Genomic DNA, 17,483 nt, shown 5'->3' on the forward strand with positions numbered 1-17,483 from the left:
CATATTGTGGCTGCGTGTAAAAGAAAGAACGCTGGTGGAATTATTTTCTTAGTAAACACTCTCTATTTATGTGGCTGTGCAAACATAATAAACATCGACGAGGATTTGATCGAAATGACGGTATGAAAATAGTATTACACTATTAATTGTGTTCACATAAGATTTAGTAGAAACATTAACAAATTGTAGCGAAATTAAATTGAACGTGTGTCCTAAATATTGGTATTATGCTCGAGAGAGCTTATAAATAAAAATTAAATAATTAAATTAATTAATAAGCAATTAGCGCAAGCTCTTATCTTAATTGAGTCAATTAGCAACTCATCTTTACATACAGACGGTTAGTAGATTTCATAAAGATAATTTCACCACTTGATTGAGTCAATCATCAACTAATTCTTAGTTGAATAAACAAACTTAAAGACATGTAGTAAGCTTGAGAGTGCCTATTATTGGTAACTAATAGTTAGTAAGCACTTCGAGTGCCTTCACACCTTAATTGAGTCAATTAATATTTTCGCCTTATGTCTATTTTTACCTAAAGGCAGTTAGTAGGTTTGAGCAGAATCATTTCATACCTGAATTGAGTCAATTAGCAATTCCGTCTCCTAGCATTTTCGCTAAAGGAGTTAATTGATCAATTAACCGGCCTGCGCTGGATCAAAGCGCTAATTTAGATCGATATATCATACAAAGAAAATATTTTTTTATAACATTAATTCTTAATCGAATTGAAATCAAGTTGAAACTGGAATGCAACTCTGCGGGATGTTGTCCACACTGTAGATTTGGCTGTGTTTACTCTACTGGTTCTTTTCCAGGCTGTATGTTTGGTGGTGTGCATTGATAAAATAAATATCAGAATTTTAATCTTCAGAAAAAATGCCAAATGAAGAGCACAAGCATGTATAACAGCTGATCGTTAATCGAGCCTATTGTTGATCTAGTAGCCGGCTGTGCGAAAGGCAAAAACTGGTTTCTTAATTATAATCTTAACTAACATGCTAAATTAATTAATATAAATTTTCTTATTTGAGTCAATTAACAGCCAATTTTTACTCAAGTAAACGTATTTATAAACCCTTTGAAAAATGGAGAAAATTAAGTGGCTGACTGAAAGGCCTATACGTAAATTGAGCTTTAATTGACAATTAGGAATTTACTTATACTTCATTAATTGGTTACCAATTGACAATTTAAAATGCAATTATATTTTACATGGCAATAATTTTAAATTTTTTTGAAAAATTTTCGGTAAGAAAAAGAGTTTGTTTCAAAAAAAAGTAAATTTACAGATATTTCGAAACATTCGGGAAATCATCACTACATTTGCAATCCATATAGTGTTAATCGGGAACTTCGAACCAATTAACGGATTGCTTAAACTAATTCGGCTATCATGATACAATACTCGAATAAGTATGTCAGAAGCTGTCAGAAAGCTTCTTAATGTAGTTAATTATCTACTTGTTTGCAATAAACGGTAGTGAGGAGCGCTTTTTGTCTAAATTACGACAATTGCATATCAGAAAAAAATATTTTCTTTTGAATTTTTTTCAAAGTGCCATTTTATTTAATAAATATATAAAAATATAAAACATTTACAGAAGTAATGTACGCTTTAAAAGCGGTGGTTAGTTTCGAAAAATTGTGGATTCCCTTGATCGCGTAAGCGATCTTCAGAAAGACCTCAGATAATAAGTGTTTGGCGGTGAGAAAAATGTGTATGCTCAAAATTAACTCAAATCTAAAAACCAACGAAATATTATTATCACAGATGAATACAGGTATTGATCGAAGACCTAATCTAAATATAGATTTTCGACAAAGTACCGGCTTCCCAAAAAAAAAAATGGGTTTTTGTGAAAGGACTTTGAGTTCACAGTGGCTTAAAAAATCTAAACAGAATCTTTCTATCATTTCTTTCGATCTTTTTATCATTACCTGACATAAAAGGTGAAAATTGTATGTCGATTGGTTCAGCCGTTACTGAGAAATTTACTTCAGGCTTTCGATACAGCGTATCGAGAAAGAGGTGGTTAACCTCAAGAAGTCGATTGCAGTAAGTTTAAGAATTCATATATGTTTGTACACGCTGACAAATCCGAAGATATTTGCCGGATCGACTTAAATTTTTCGGAGAATATTTTCAAATATATGAGGGAAAAAATCTATTTTTTGATTCACAAGTAGTTATAACACTATAAATACTCAAATTTGTTAATGTCTACAATTTGCGTGACTTTATAGACATTTTTTTAGTTGACTTTTATGAAAAAAGAGATAATCAAGTACTCAACGGCCTAACATATTATTAAACTATAAAAAAAGGCAAATAGTGTTTAGCTTTACAGCGAGCAGGGTACCACTCACGGCGACTCACGAATAACGCACTTAATTGCCTCACATACAGATTTATTCAATAATATAAAACAGCACACGCGACAAACTGGCAGAATATAAACAAGCTTTCGAACAGCAAATAGCAAGATATGAGCTTTCACATTGTGAAAGCACTCTGAAAGTTTTACTTCACATCCTTAAATTGAAATGAATAAACCACCGAATATTTGAGACTTTACCATAACGGTATAAAACACGTGTTTGCTTTGCAGTATTTCATATATTTCCATTAATTTAATAGTTTGGTGTTTGTTGACCAGTTGGCACTTCCCAGGGGAAAAATGAAGCAGACAAGCAATGAAAGCATCGAACAAGAAGCGAGTGAGAACACACCTCGCTCAAAATGGTTGACATTTTCAAAAATAAATGAAAGTTCTACACATAATAAAGTCATAACCGGTGTCAACGAAAAGCGGACAATACGCACGAAGCGCGGCAAGCGGTGGCAGATTACGGTAAATTTGAATGCTTACTCGCGGGACTTACTCAAAGCGGAAATAAAACTAAGACGTCAATTCGGCTATGAAACGAGGCAAAAAACTAAAGGTAAATGTGTTCGTAAAACAAAAAATGGCAACAAATACAACCACAACAACAACAGTGGTGGCAACAAAAAGCGTGAGCACAGATAAAAGCTTTTAACAAAAGTTTGCGCAAATTTACAAAGTTTTTCATTTTTATTACAAGCAGCGCAATTGAGCCGAGGCATGAAGGTGTGAGGGGGCAGGGGGTGGTAAGTGAGCGGGCAAGTGCGCGCAGTCTTCAGCACTGGGGCAGCCACAATGTCGCAACCACAATGCCAACCGCAAAGCAGCATAAAATCCGAAAATTTAAGCACACCAAAAATAAAAACAACAAAACCAACAAATAAACGGTGGAAAATAAAATTGAAGGATAATCCGTGGCACTTTGCCGACGGAGCGTAAAAAAGAAGCGTCGAAGAAAGCAAAGTGGAGCGTTTGTAAATTGTTGGCGCTGAAAAAAACTTTTTAGTTATTTATGCAAAAGCGTTAAATGAGCAGCAAAACTACAGTGGCGAGCAAAAAGTAAATGCTGGGCATAAGCACTCAACTGCAACAACAACACAGCGCACAAAAAGCGGACATTTTTGGTTTTCTTCATCAATTGTGGAAGCGCTGAGAAGCCAAAGCGTGTTTTTGCAACTTTAATCCGCAAGCAACGAAGTGTGGCAGCAAGCGAGGCAAGGCGGGGCAGCAGAAAGCGTGAAATATGAAAAAGCTGTGACAAACTAAAATAAAATTTGTGCTCCTCATGCTTCACTCTGTTCGGCAACTCAGTCACTGCACTTTTTGTTTGCGCGTAAGCGGTTTTTGTCATCAACAACAGCAGCAACAACAACTGCATAAAGGCATCAGCATATAAAATAAACTGACTGGGCGGAGTTAAGAACTATCGAAAGACTATATGAAGCGCATAAAAGGAGCGGTTGCGCGCATTTTAAGCTTCATAAATATTATTGTTTTCCACTCACGCCCCCGCAGTGTGTGTGTGCAACCCTTTTATGCGCTTGCAACTTAAATATTATTTGTACACACGCGCACACATACAAATAAAGTCGTGTGTATGCATTTTGCACTGAGTTAACTTGCCACCGCAACAAGTTAACTTGACGCATATTGTGTGGCGGAGTCACATCTGGGGTCATAAGTGGCAGTTACTTGAGGCAGTAAAGAAGTGAGTACCCGCAAGTTATAGCGCACATATGAGGATATGCAAAGCAGTAAAGAGTTTTATATTAAAAAGTAATTGAAAATGATATTCGCACCATAATTGAAATGAAATTAGGAACTGTTGCTAAGAGTTCGTAGGAATGTTGTTTCACTATAAAAATATATTTCTTCATAAACATTTTTGATTTCATAATTTGAGAAATAAACCCATAGCTTGAACCTAATCGTTATCTTTCTTGTAGCTTAGAACGCAGGTCCGTTATGGTACAGTCTCATATCCATGGTTGCAAATACCCACATAAATCGAAAACAGCCTTATACCCTTTTTCTGCCATGAAGTAATACTTTGTCCAGTGGTCACCCTTTTCGCACAGGAGTTAATTGATCAATTAACCGGCCTTTGCTCAATTGAAGCGCTAACTTAGATCGATTTACCATACAAAATAAAGTCATATGTTACTACATTTATTTTTAATCGAATTCAAATCGACTTGAAATTGGAACCCGCAGACTTGGGCTTGTTGTCCACACTCTAAATTACTGTGTTTAACTCTGCCGGTAGTTGTCCAGGCTGTAAAGCTGGTTGTGTGCATTGCTAAAATAACAATCAGCTGATGAGTTTCATTAGAAAAAATCCAAAATGAAAAGTACAAGCAAATATAACAGCTAATCATTAATCGAGCCTATCGTGAATCGAGTAGCTAAGCGAAAGTCAAAAACTGGTTTATCAATTATAATCTTAATGTACTAAATTAATTTGGCTGTGCAAAAAGGCTGTTAGCTGAATATACAAGGTGCCTTCCAAAGTAAACATGTCGAACGAGTTTTTAGCTCATTAGCCGGTATGGCCGCCAATATGCCGGTGCAAGCCTTTTGAATGGCCTCTTCGTCTGCATAACGCTTCCCTTTCATGGGCAAATGCATTTTTTCGAAAAGGAAGAAGTCGCACGGTGCCATCTCAGGTGAATACGGGGAGTGGTTAATGGTTAAAGTGTGATTTTTGGTCAAATAATCGTCCTTCGAGTGTTGGATTCTGAGCAATTTTTGGTCGTCAGTCAATTTGTGCGGAACAAACCGTGCACAGACCTTTCGTAAGCCCAAATTTTCGGTCAAAATGCGAAAAATCGATGTTTTGGAGATGTTTAATTCCATTTCCATGAATTTCAATAATGATTTCGGCTGAGTTTTGATGAATTCACGCACAGTTGATCGTCTTTTATGTCCTCACGACCACTTTGAAAACGTTGAAACCACTCGTGCTCTCTGCTACGGGATAGGCAATCATCGCCATAAACTTGTTTCATCAATTGAAACGTTTCGGTAAAAGTTTTACCACTTTTAAAACAAAATTTATTGTTGGCTCTTTGTTCGAAGCTCATTTTCGCACCGATAACAAAAACATACTGACACTTGAAACGCAATAACTTCACTTCCAATCAATAAAATGTCACGAAATGAAATGAATGTCACTGAACAATCGATAAAAATAGCAGATTCTAACACACCAGTCGACATATATGTAGATGGCGCCACCAGGGGCGCTAGATTCAAAAAGTCCTGTTTACTTTGGAGTCCACCTTATAAATCTTCTATCATTCAACTTCATGTTGTTCTTTTTTTTGTAACTTTTTTATGCTACTCAAAAGCATTCGTCAAACCGTGAGTTCGCCCGTCTTATAATAAAGAGAGGAAGATAATGTTCTACGCTTCCAAGTCTTTAGTATATTACACTATATGGCAAAAACGACTTTTTGCATGTTGAACCAAAGAAATGACAGATTGAGTCATAAGTAAAAAAAATACTGCGTTTTTCGAAGTCAGCCGCTAGAGTCGAAAAATGTGTCTTCGAAGTTCGAAGTTAGAGATATTGAAACAATTTCTTATTATTTATAACGTGTGATCCAAGTAGAGTTACTTCTGTCAAAATTCGAATCAGGCCTTGGAGCTAAACATCATGCGCGTCATTCGTCAGCTACCAGTCGAAATACTCGAACGTCATCGAAAATGAGACTCAACGGATGGACCATCTGAGACGTAGCTACGGCCAACATTTGAAAGAGATAATCTTCAAAAAAATAAATGGGAAAGAATGTTTTTTCGAATGATCATAAACATTCCTCATTAAATTTGAAAGAACCTCGAAAACCTATAGCATGCAAGTACGTGGAAAAGTAAAAATATCGATTTTATTCACTTTTCCTTCTTGTTTTAGTGGTGTATAAGATTTTATGGTCTAGCATGTATAACAGTTATTCTAAAGAGTTAAAGTCAGATCTTCGAAAAAATAAATGAAATTTCTTTTTCAAAATTGGAAGATCGTAGCATATCTATCGTATAAAGTTGACTGAAACTTGACGGTTGTATAAGATTGAAACAAGAGGTATTAGGTAAAACTTTTCGCTAAAAAGGATTAAAGAGCTCCTAAGTTTCCAAACATTTAAGCCAAGAATCAATCAATTGGCATGCAGTTACAATTTAGTATGTAGGCATTTTAATATATAGTCCATATATTATATATACCACTCATGTACATATGTACATATAGCCGATCAAATATCAAAATCTGCTAGGTAGCGCGTGTCTTGGTGTTAATTCGCCTGTAAGCTTAATTGAATTGTTAATCCTGCCAGACGAATATGTTGACATGCAACTAATGCTTGTCAGCAGCCTTTGCAACACTACTTGCAACAGCTACAATAAGACAAAATCGGCACACAACTGTATGCTGTGCAAGATATAGAACACGTCAACTGCTAAATTGGCGCAAAAGTTAAGCAAATAAGCGCGAAGAAACGACAAGCGATTAAACCGCAAAAAGGATTACTATTATTAGCAACGGATTAAAGGCGGCAAAGCACACGAACGTGGCTTGAAGACAGCAACAAACGTGCAAATAAAGGCGCTACAATAACAATTATAACACAGCTAAAGCGATACGTCAACACGAGCAGGAAGGAACAATGAAGAAAACAAAAATCAATGCATACTTGTAGGCGCATACGCAGCACTGGCACAACGTGTCTCCTATGAATCCTTGCTGGCTTTTCCTTACTTGCCTACATACATATATTGTTGTTGTTGTTACATGTGTTGCTGTTGTTGTTGTTGTTGCATGTGTTGTTTGATTTGCGCTAATAATATTATCTCTGGCGGAGCATACGTAAGCAGCGTGTTTATTTAATTTTCTACTTTATTTCAATCTAACAAGGCGAGAAAAGATTTGCAGCAACAGCGCACGCACGCACGCACGCACACACACATGCATACATATACCATATACATATGTATGTGCAAACAAATGGCATCATGTATCCTGTCCATTTGCAGGATTATAAGGCACTTTGCTGATTTATGTGTGTGAGCGCCAGCACGCGTGAGTCACCTTGTGAGCCAACGTGCGCGCCGCGTCACACACACACACACATACATGCATATGAACATAAGAGTAAGTGTGTGTATGTGCGCGCCAAAGTTTGCGCTTGTGTTTATTTGGCGTAAAAAGCTTTACCGTTATACCATCAACGCGTAACCGTATCAGCCAGCCAGGCAGCGAGGCAGCCAGGAGGTGGCGTAAGCAGCGCAAATTCAATATTATAAAAATAATAAAAAGAAAAGAAGACCAACCGAAGTGCCAAACAAATAAGCCAACGAAAATTTCAAACAAAAACAAAAGCACCGAAAGCACGAAAGAGGTTAAAGGATTTGCGCTGATGTATTAGTACTCGGCGCACACATACGCACACACATATGCATGCACATGCATGTGTATGTGAGTCACTGGCTTGCCAGACTGGCGTTGCTTGTTGCCTGCGCTCGCCGCTCGCCGTGCGCTTACAAGCCAGCTTAATCTTGTGTTATTTGGTTTTGTTGTTGTTTTCGCCTTTGCTTTTGTTTGTCTTTTGTTGTTGTTTAACTTATTTTCTTGATATTTTTCTTTCGCAGCCCGTGTATTGTTCGGCGCTAAGCGCAAATCAACAAGATGCTTTCACGTTGTTGTTGTTGTTGTTGCTGTGCTTGTCGATACACTTTGGCCGCTGATTGCTGCTGAAGTGCGCGCCAGGCGTATGTGCCACGGCGGCGGTGGTGACGGACCGGTGGTTTTCTGGCTTTTCCACATTCGCTTGTTCTTCTTCGCCGCAGCGGCGCCAGCTCCTTCGAGTGTTGCGTGAAGATTTGTGGCATCTAGCTCACATTTCTCAACATACAGGTATCGGCGCATTGTTTTTGTTGTGCGCTGACGTTGCGCAAGCATAAGTTAAGCTTACTTCTAACGGTATATATTTGTAAACACACACACACACAAAACAATCTCTGTATATTCTTATTGTTTTTGCTGGCTGCTCTTCGATTTTTTCACCTTTCCATCGTATTCCGAGTCATCGATTGGTGTGACGTGTGCAAATGGATTTCAATTACCGTTACTACGTGCAGCGAACAGCGAATTTCGAATAGAATGAGAGGTGCCTGAGCACAAAATAAGCCAGCTAACAAGGAATATTAGCCACAAAAGTGCAGAAGAAAAATAAAACAAAAAACAAAAACAAAAGTACTAAGAAATCAGAGAAAAATAGAAAGAAAAAAAACCAAAAAATAACAAAAACTAAATAGAAGTGTGAAGAAAAGCCGACAATACCATATGACCGAAATGGCAAATAGCACATTACCAGGCTAGTGCTGTGTGTTGCTCATAGGAATTAAGGATTTATTTATGTGTATTGGTCTGTTGATTTAGGTTTATGGCGCATTTGCTTTATTTAAATTTGGACTGTTAATGCTTGTTAAACTTTCTCCAATACAAAAGGTGACAAATAATTCAAAATGGCTCGTTAATGTCTGGATAAAAGTAATGCGCCTAGATATATGCTCTTTTTCCCCAATAAAACTCAGTGTGAGTACAACTCATTATTGGATTACGTTTATTTATTTGGCAATTTAAAATCGACGTCTACCACGTCTGAGTTGAAACAGATTTTCGTTATTTATAGATTTTGAGCTACATAAGTTCCGTGTCATAAAAAGTATGGTATATTCTAGTATTCTGAGTTCAAGAAAAGATAGTACTCTCAAACAAAAAACAGAAACACTTTTTTGGCAAGTTGTCATTCGGCTTTAAATATTAATTTGCGGAATAATTTTATTTTCCATAAAATTTGTATTTAGTTATGTTGCCACCTGATTTGAAATAGAAAAAAGTTTTTGAAATATTTTCAAATATCGTAAAAAGTTTATGGAATCATTCTATTTTCCTTAAATTTATATAATATTTAATGGTGGAAATTGTGTAATTGGTTTTTGGCACCTACAGAGCTTAAAGGTCTTCAGACGCTTGAGTTTAAATATGAGTTGGAAGAAGTTTGGCATATTTATCAAATTTTGGTAGAAAAAAAAATTAAAAGAATTAAAATATAAAAGAAAATTCATGAAAAACTTTTCAGGGTTGCCACACTTTTAAAATATTTAAATGCATATTTTTTGAACGAAACATATATAAAATATGTAGCGAGCACATGAAAGACGTGTTTTGTAAAGTATATAAAAAAATAATATACTACATATTACTTTATGATGATGCCACCTGATTTAAAACCTACAATAAATTTTTTAAATGTTTTAGTATATGGCGAAATGGTTTTTAGGCATCATAAAATAAAAAAAATTTAACGAAAAAATGTTGAGGGTTGCCACACTTTAATATTTAATAATTGAATGCATACCTTTAGAAGAAAGAAAAGAAACAAAAAAATTGTGAGCACATCAGAGGAGTGCTATGTAAAAATATAATATAAATAAAATATGATTTTATGCTGATGCCACCCTATTTGAAATATATAAAAATTGTTTTGTAACATTTTTAATATGGCAAAACGGATTTACGTTATCTTAAGTAAAAAAAGTTTCGTGAAAAATTGTTATAGGGTTGCCACTCTTTCAAAATATTTAAATGCATATTTTTCGAAGAAATAAAAGAAAACACATATGGTGAGATGTAAAAAAAGGGTTTTGCAAAATAAAATAAAAATACAATATGATTTAATGGTGATGCCACCTTATTTGAAATATTTACATACATTTATAATTTAAACAATCTTAAAGAACTATTAAAAAAGGACTAATAAAATCATCTGCTATTACATGCATGGCTTAAAAAATATTATATAATTCCAATTGCCTGCAGTTTCCCCAATGTTTGCAATATTTTCACTGCAAGCATTTTCTTGTTTAAATTTCGATAAATATTTGTTAGATTGCGTTTCCGCTTGCACAAATACCATATAAAAATACATATGTGACACACAAACACATCTTTAACAATTCCATGTGTGCATCGTTCCAATTTCCAACTACTTCTCGTTCAAGGTGTGTGCATTACGAATATTTCTCATATACCTTCGGGGATTTAACCCTCATAGAACAGGATTTTGCAATCATCTGTTCAAGCACACCGAGACACACACACACACAAACACGCACTGACAAAGACATGTCGGCACAGCACAACAATAGCAGTGAAAGCAAGCAAATCAGCTAAGCAATGTTGGCAACAACAACAACTACCACTATTGCTGACACATACGAACACAAAGCAAGCAAACCATCGGAGCTCCCCTGACTGCCAGCTATTCTTGTGGCGCAGCTTGTTTGGGCTGACATTTCTTTTGCTAGCTATTTCGGTAGCAGAAAGTAGTAGAAAAAAACAACTGCAAAAACAACAAAGAGATATAAAAATAAATATTCATACATGTACGCTGGGACCAAAAAGAATGTAAAAGAAGCGCACAACTGAAGCAAGCAATATGTCACGTGAAGACTTGAACAATCACACACACACACATGCTTAAAAGTGCTCAAGTGTATGTCTCTGTGTGTGTGTGGCGAAACACTCAGTGAATTGCGAAGACAGTTGGCGCACTGGCGGCTGCGAGCAGATGGATTTCCGAGGATTTCTGCTGCCAAAAGTGGATGCGCCGAAGACGCTGCCGAGTTCACAGATTCCGACTGGAGATTGCTGAAGAAATGAATGAAGATGAATGCAGCTGCGGTCGAGATTGAAGGATAAGTGAGGCGGTGATGACTGAACCATTTCGGCAGTGCGCGGCGGAGGGGTGGCGAGTGCTTCAGCCTGTGATGGGCACTAATGGCAAAAGGTGAAGCAGCCGGGAGACAGGTAGCGACAAACCAAAGTACAAGAACAATATAAATTTGTTTGTTGTTTTACTTATTGTCGAGCGTATGTGCGCTAACGTGGTATATGTGTGTGTGTATGTGTGCGTTAGTTGGGGATTTCGAGCTGTTGCGACTGTTTTTAGGGATCAAATGTGACGTGTGATTGTTTTTGTGGGTAATTTTGATAAATTAATTTTTGAGCTGCCACAACAGCAATCGGTAGACGAAGCACTAGCTGAAAGGGTTAAAAGGGTTCAACGCAAAAATATATGCTTGTACGAGTGTGGATAAGCGTGCGAGCATTGAGCAGCAGACAAATACAAATACAAATGGAATGGAAAGCAAGCAAAGCTTTTTACTACATTCGTGTACACATGTGTGTGTGTGCGCCATGGGAGGAGTGGCAAAAGCGGATTACAAGCTTAATTCAGCTTACAAATATATGGGCAACAGTCTATGTCCACATACACATATGCGGGTTTGACTAATTATCTCTTGAATAAATAATGCTTGTAATGTGAATTTTTTTAAAAGCTCTTCAAAGTAATGTACTGTAATCAGCATGAGTTAATTCGAAATGTATTTGATATCAAACATGTATTTTCGTGTTTGTATAGCGTAAATTTAATATGAAAAACAAAACCCAATGAAAATTTCATGAAATTAGTCCAGTCATAGGTGATCATAAAAATAACCAGGCGGCGAGAATGCTGGCGGCTTCTGGGTTCACAGGCAGCCCTTTTATTGAGCATACACTGTATTTTTTGCTTAAATAGGAATATGTGAAAGCTGTTTAAAAACAAGACCTGGGTCATCAGGTTTAAATTTTTGTGTCTTTGCGCCAAAAAACAGGCAATGTTTTTTTTTTTAATTTCCTGAAATATCACTTTAGAGTTAGCCGATCTACACAATATTATGTAAATAATATATAATAAATTGTAGCGTTGCCTTACACAAGAATCTGTTCCAAAGGTCATGAAGATATCTGTTTAATTAAAAAAGTGTTCCTTACAGTAACTTGATTTTGATCGGTCCGTTTGTATGGCAGCTATATGCTATAGAGATCCGATTCGAATAATATCTTAGGATATTGTAGCGCAGCGTTAGATAATAGTCTGTGCTGAATTTCGTGAAGATACATATATCGGCCAGTGAAGAAGTTTTGCATATAATAATTTGATTTTAATCGCTCGATTTGTATGACAGCTATATGCTACAGTTGTCCGATATCCACGATTCCGACATATGAACAGCTCTTTGAGGAAAAAAAGGTCGTGTGCAAAATTTCTGATCGATATCTCAAAGGTGAGTGACTTGTTCGGTTATATACATATAGGCAGAAGGACAATGCTCGGTGAAACAAATTTCGGAACAAACTCAATATACCCTGTTGAGGCTATAAAAACTAATTTTAGTTTGATATAATCATGACTATAATGAAATAGAACTTTTGTACATAGATATTTCAGGATTAAAAAAAAATTGTGCCTACTTTTTGGCGCAAAGACATACAAGTTTATACATTTATCAAAGCCGTGAAACAAATACTTGAAATTACAGTAAATAACGGTTTTATAGTCTACATATATGAAAATTCACAAGTCTATTTTTATATAATCGACACACATGAAGATAAAGTCACAAGCGAAAAACTTCAACGTTCAATACTAACGAGCACTTGCCTTTGCTCAATTCAGTGCTGATAACCTCAATAGCAGACGCCAACAGAACTTACTGTTCCATATGTAGTTCTTGTTGTTGTAACTAACTATACTACTTATATAAATACATTATTGGCATGCATATGCCCTAAGAATTAGCTGCATTAACAAGTACGCGAACAGCAACTGCCTCGTGATGACATGCAACAGACTAGAGTCGTGTGACAAGACAACAGCGCCCGAAGCCTTAATGTATGCAAACTTTATGTCGGTACCCACATTAAGTGCTCCACATAGGTATATATGCAATGTAACTACCATTTTCTATATACATATGTAGGCAGTTAATATGCAAATATATTTACCCATTGTCCCTCATTGTTATAATACAATTTGTGTAATCGGCGTAATTGGCAGCTGAACACAAGGCAAATAAACAATATACACATTATTAGAAATTCACCGATGCAAGGTGTTGCCTACATGCAGGCGCTGATATCTTATACGCTTTTGGTAGAAGTGTGGGTGATGGTGATGGCCTAACGCTTCGCATTGGTATCGTTTCAACGCTTTCGAAGGACAAACGAGCAGAGCAGCGTGATAATAGTGCAGGTAAATGGTATTTGGGAATGCCATTTGTAATTATCGTGTGATATTTTCACCGCTTACACTCAACAAGTGAAGCAACAGCAAGTGAATGCTCATGACGGCGCACACATAAATAAACGCTCTCGAAATGTTCGGTGCGAAAATACGAGAGTGATTGCGAGCAACAGCTGATAGTTTTCACAGCGTCATTAGTTAATGGTGAATTTTTGATATCGGTTGCAACAATATAACTTATGAAATACTGATGACTATTCTGAAAATTTCATTGTTAATAATTAACAGACTTTTAATAATTAATTGACGAGAAATACTTTTTAATGACTTTATTTCAGAGGATATGAGCGTTTCTTGCCCTATAGAATATAGACGAAATAGGGCTAACTGCAATGATAATTAAGCAATAGCTATAGCAGGAGAACCGAACAATATATATATTCTCAGTTGGGAGAATATTTATTGGTTTCAGATTTAGCCTCCATTTTCCTAACCAGTAATGAATTCAGCCTGTTCTTCTATCTCAATAATGGCAGGGTGTAAGAAAATGCAAAGTTCACTTAAAAGCTCAATAGGTTAAATGGCAGTATACATAGTGGAAATTGTAACAGTAATGCATTTTTGGATACTAATATTACTACTGTGAAGGTTCTTAGGAAAATCCAAAGCTTAGGTGAAAGCTCAAAAGCTTTGTAATAAAATGCAGAGTTTACTTAAAAGCTCAAAAGCTTAAATGGTACTATACATAGTGGAAATTGTAATAGTAATGCATTTTCAGTTACCAATATTCCTACTGCGAAAGCTTATAGTAAAATCCAAAGCTTAGGCGAAAGCTCCAGAGCTTTAACTGAACTGTATTTAGCACTTTGTAATAGTAACAAAGTTACCGGGTTCTGATATTCCTACTGTAAAAGCTTTTAGGAAAATTCAAAGCTTAGGTGAAAGCTCAAAAGCTTAAACTGAAGTGTACTTAGTAATTTGTAACAGTAACGCAGTTAGCGGGTTCTGATATTCCTACTGTGAAAGCTTATAGGAAAGTTCAGAGCTTAGTCGAAAGCTCAAAAAGCTTAAAATGAGGTTTAATTTTTAAATTTTCCATCAATTTCATTCAATTTTTAATTAATGCATTTTTTTCAGAAATATTTTATAATACTACCTAAAATACAATAACTACAAAACTTTGCCACATCCGTTTTAGTTATATAGAATTGGAAATATGTAATTCATATCTGACTTAGGTCATGTCGTGGTGAGACGAAAAATGGACAGCAAATAACAATGAGCAATCAGTGGCATGTAGCAGACTGTCATTTGCTCTTCTCCTTGAAACGACAACTCACACATACTAATTCATTCAAGCAAAGCCGCAGCGCACCAACAAATTAAGAGGAGGCTGCCATTCATGTGGGTTCACACATTAAAATATATCTGTACACATATTTACAAACAAAAACACTTTGAAGCCCACACTGGCTGACTGACGGACCGTCTGTCAGTGTCTGCCTGACAGCAGGTTGTTGCGTGACTGACTTACTGGCCTATTGCGGCGTCTTAGCAGACACCTCCGACACCCAACTTACAGCGCTTGGCTAGATATCCTTTGACCTCTAAGCTGCAAGCACAGGCAGGTGACAAGCAGGCAACAGCAACAAAATCATGCAGTAAAGCGCGCACCAACGTGTGCGGCTCTACGCAAATACAACAAACAGCGCAGCATTTGTTTTAATTCCAGGCGAGCATTTCAAAACGTGTTGGCTTAAATTCCAAATTACGGCGACATTTCGAGGGTTGAAACCCAAATAACGACCGAAAATTTTGAATTTCAACAATGTGTGGCACGTACAATAAAGCGTTAGATTCCAGGCATATGCAGGTGCGTGTGTGTTGTGTGTGTGTATGTGTGGAATCCGTGCGTGATTTAGCGAATGCTTCGGGTATAATTTGTTACAAATTGTGATTAATTAAAAAGTGTCGAGTTTGCCACCTTTTGCGGTGCTTTTGGCAAACAACCGAGGGACCAGGACACAAATGCCAGCTTTGTTGTTGTTTTGGTTAACAAATGACGTCATGCAGCGCAAACACTCTCAATTATGGTTTCAACGATATTTGGGCTGAATTGGGATATTTAAATTAAATGGCATTCATAGAATATGAATTTCGTGTTTGCATGAATTTTCATTTGCATTATTTACTATTTACCACAGTTGGGTGTGTGTGTGTGTGGAAGCATACATTTGTGTGCAAATAATTGTGAAAATATTTATTTAAAGAGCTAATTATGCTTGGATATCACAATGAAAACAGTAATAGAGAAAGGGGTATCATGTTCTGCCCGCTGTTAAGCGAGTGCCAAAAGAACACTCGTTAAATTAACAAACAAAATTAAATTAATTAACAAATTTAAAGTAGCAAAACATGCAAATGGATATTTTCCCGAGTTGAGCGATGTCGACAAAAGGGAAAGAGCATGCTTCCAGTTAATGAGCATAATGAACTCATCTCTAAGTATTTGCTGCTGGGGTGTTTTCGTAGAAAGCATCTCTTCAGCCGCCTGCTTGATGCGGAAGCGCTTTCTAGGAACATCAAGAGGTCTTTCCTTAACTACGGCGACGACATAAAACAATACGCCGATCAGACTTCGGACGCAATTAACTTCAGACATGCATCACAGTGGAGCCATAAACACCTTCACCGACTCCCTCTTTGTGTATGGCGCACTTGGGAGTCAAACCACTACCCATGGCAGACAACGAATACCTGTATACTGTAGCAGCTTAAGCTCTAATCCAGAATCGACCCCAATATACCAAATATATGTCCAGCATGCAGCTAGTTCTCGCATGACTCTAACCACCTCTTTGCATGCCCAGCTACCCCTACAAATTGACGACCCTCTCCCTAAGGTCAACCTCGTTTAAACAGCATATTTTCTGTGTCTATCGTTGGATGACAACTTATCTGAAACTTACCACACTAACGTGGACTAGATAACCGTTACAAAAACAACAACAAAGGTGTCTATTAAGAAGTTATATGTATGTCCACTTGCCAGTCAGAATAAAATGGGAATTTAGTGATGTTTGTTGACGAAAAAATTTTGAATTCCATTGATCCAAAATGCCAATATGCGGTCTTCAAAAAAAGGTGTCTGACAGCGAGGCAGTCGTTTCTGCTTAACTTATCTTCACTCCAAAGAAATTTAGTATTACGATAGATGGATTCTTAGGTAAAGATTGAAGGACTAGTCAAGTTATTCGTTTTTGACAAAATGTCGGTTTCTAAAAAAAGTATTTTTTATTAATTTATACTTTATTGTGGCCCAATCATCGAAGCATCGAAGCATTCATGTCTTTCATATTTATCTAACATATATATTCAAGGACGAAGTATATATATAAATTTCGATCGGCCTAGTCGTTTTGGAAGAAATTTTCTTCAACGACTCGGAATATAGCGTTTCGAGAGAAAGCGTTTGAAGTTTTGGGAGTCGTTTAAACTAAGTTATTAGATTCTTACAAATGCAATACGAATTGCTGGATCGACTTAAAACTTTAAACAAATAAGAAAGAAGAATAAGAAAGCGTACAAAATACAACTTGTGCAAGAACTGAAGACCCTCGACCAAGCGACAACGCTTCGCTCTGTGGGCTCTTGAAAAGTTCGAGGAAGATTCAACGTTTTCAAGCCTATTTTTGTTCAGCGATGAAGCCCATTTCTGGCTCAATGGGTTTGTAAATAAGTAAAGTTGCCGCATTTGGGACAAAGAGCAGCCATCTGAGACATAGTCGTGGTCAACATTTGAAAGAGATTATTTTCGAAAAATAAATGCTAAAGAAAGTTCTTTCGTATAATAATAAACATTCCACTTTAAATATGAAATTTCTGTGTTTTTGCCTTAAAAAAAAGTAGAGAATCTCGAAAAGTAGCATCCTCATATTCACTTTTTGGATGGGTTGGGATT

At 36.5% G+C, this 17,483-nt stretch overlaps 1 protein-coding gene across 11 annotated transcripts in view; it reads right to left on the reverse strand.

Moving 5' to 3' along the window:
- Nucleotides 1-17,483, reverse strand: part of LOC126751710 (polypyrimidine tract-binding protein 1) — a 523,263-nt gene that overhangs the window by 56,431 nt on the left and 449,349 nt on the right. The window lies entirely within an intron of this gene.

The sequence above is a fragment of the Bactrocera neohumeralis genome, chromosome 2 (genome assembly GCF_024586455.1).
Source record: "Bactrocera neohumeralis isolate Rockhampton chromosome 2, APGP_CSIRO_Bneo_wtdbg2-racon-allhic-juicebox.fasta_v2, whole genome shotgun sequence".
Classification (NCBI taxonomy): Eukaryota; Metazoa; Arthropoda; class Insecta; order Diptera; family Tephritidae; genus Bactrocera; species Bactrocera neohumeralis.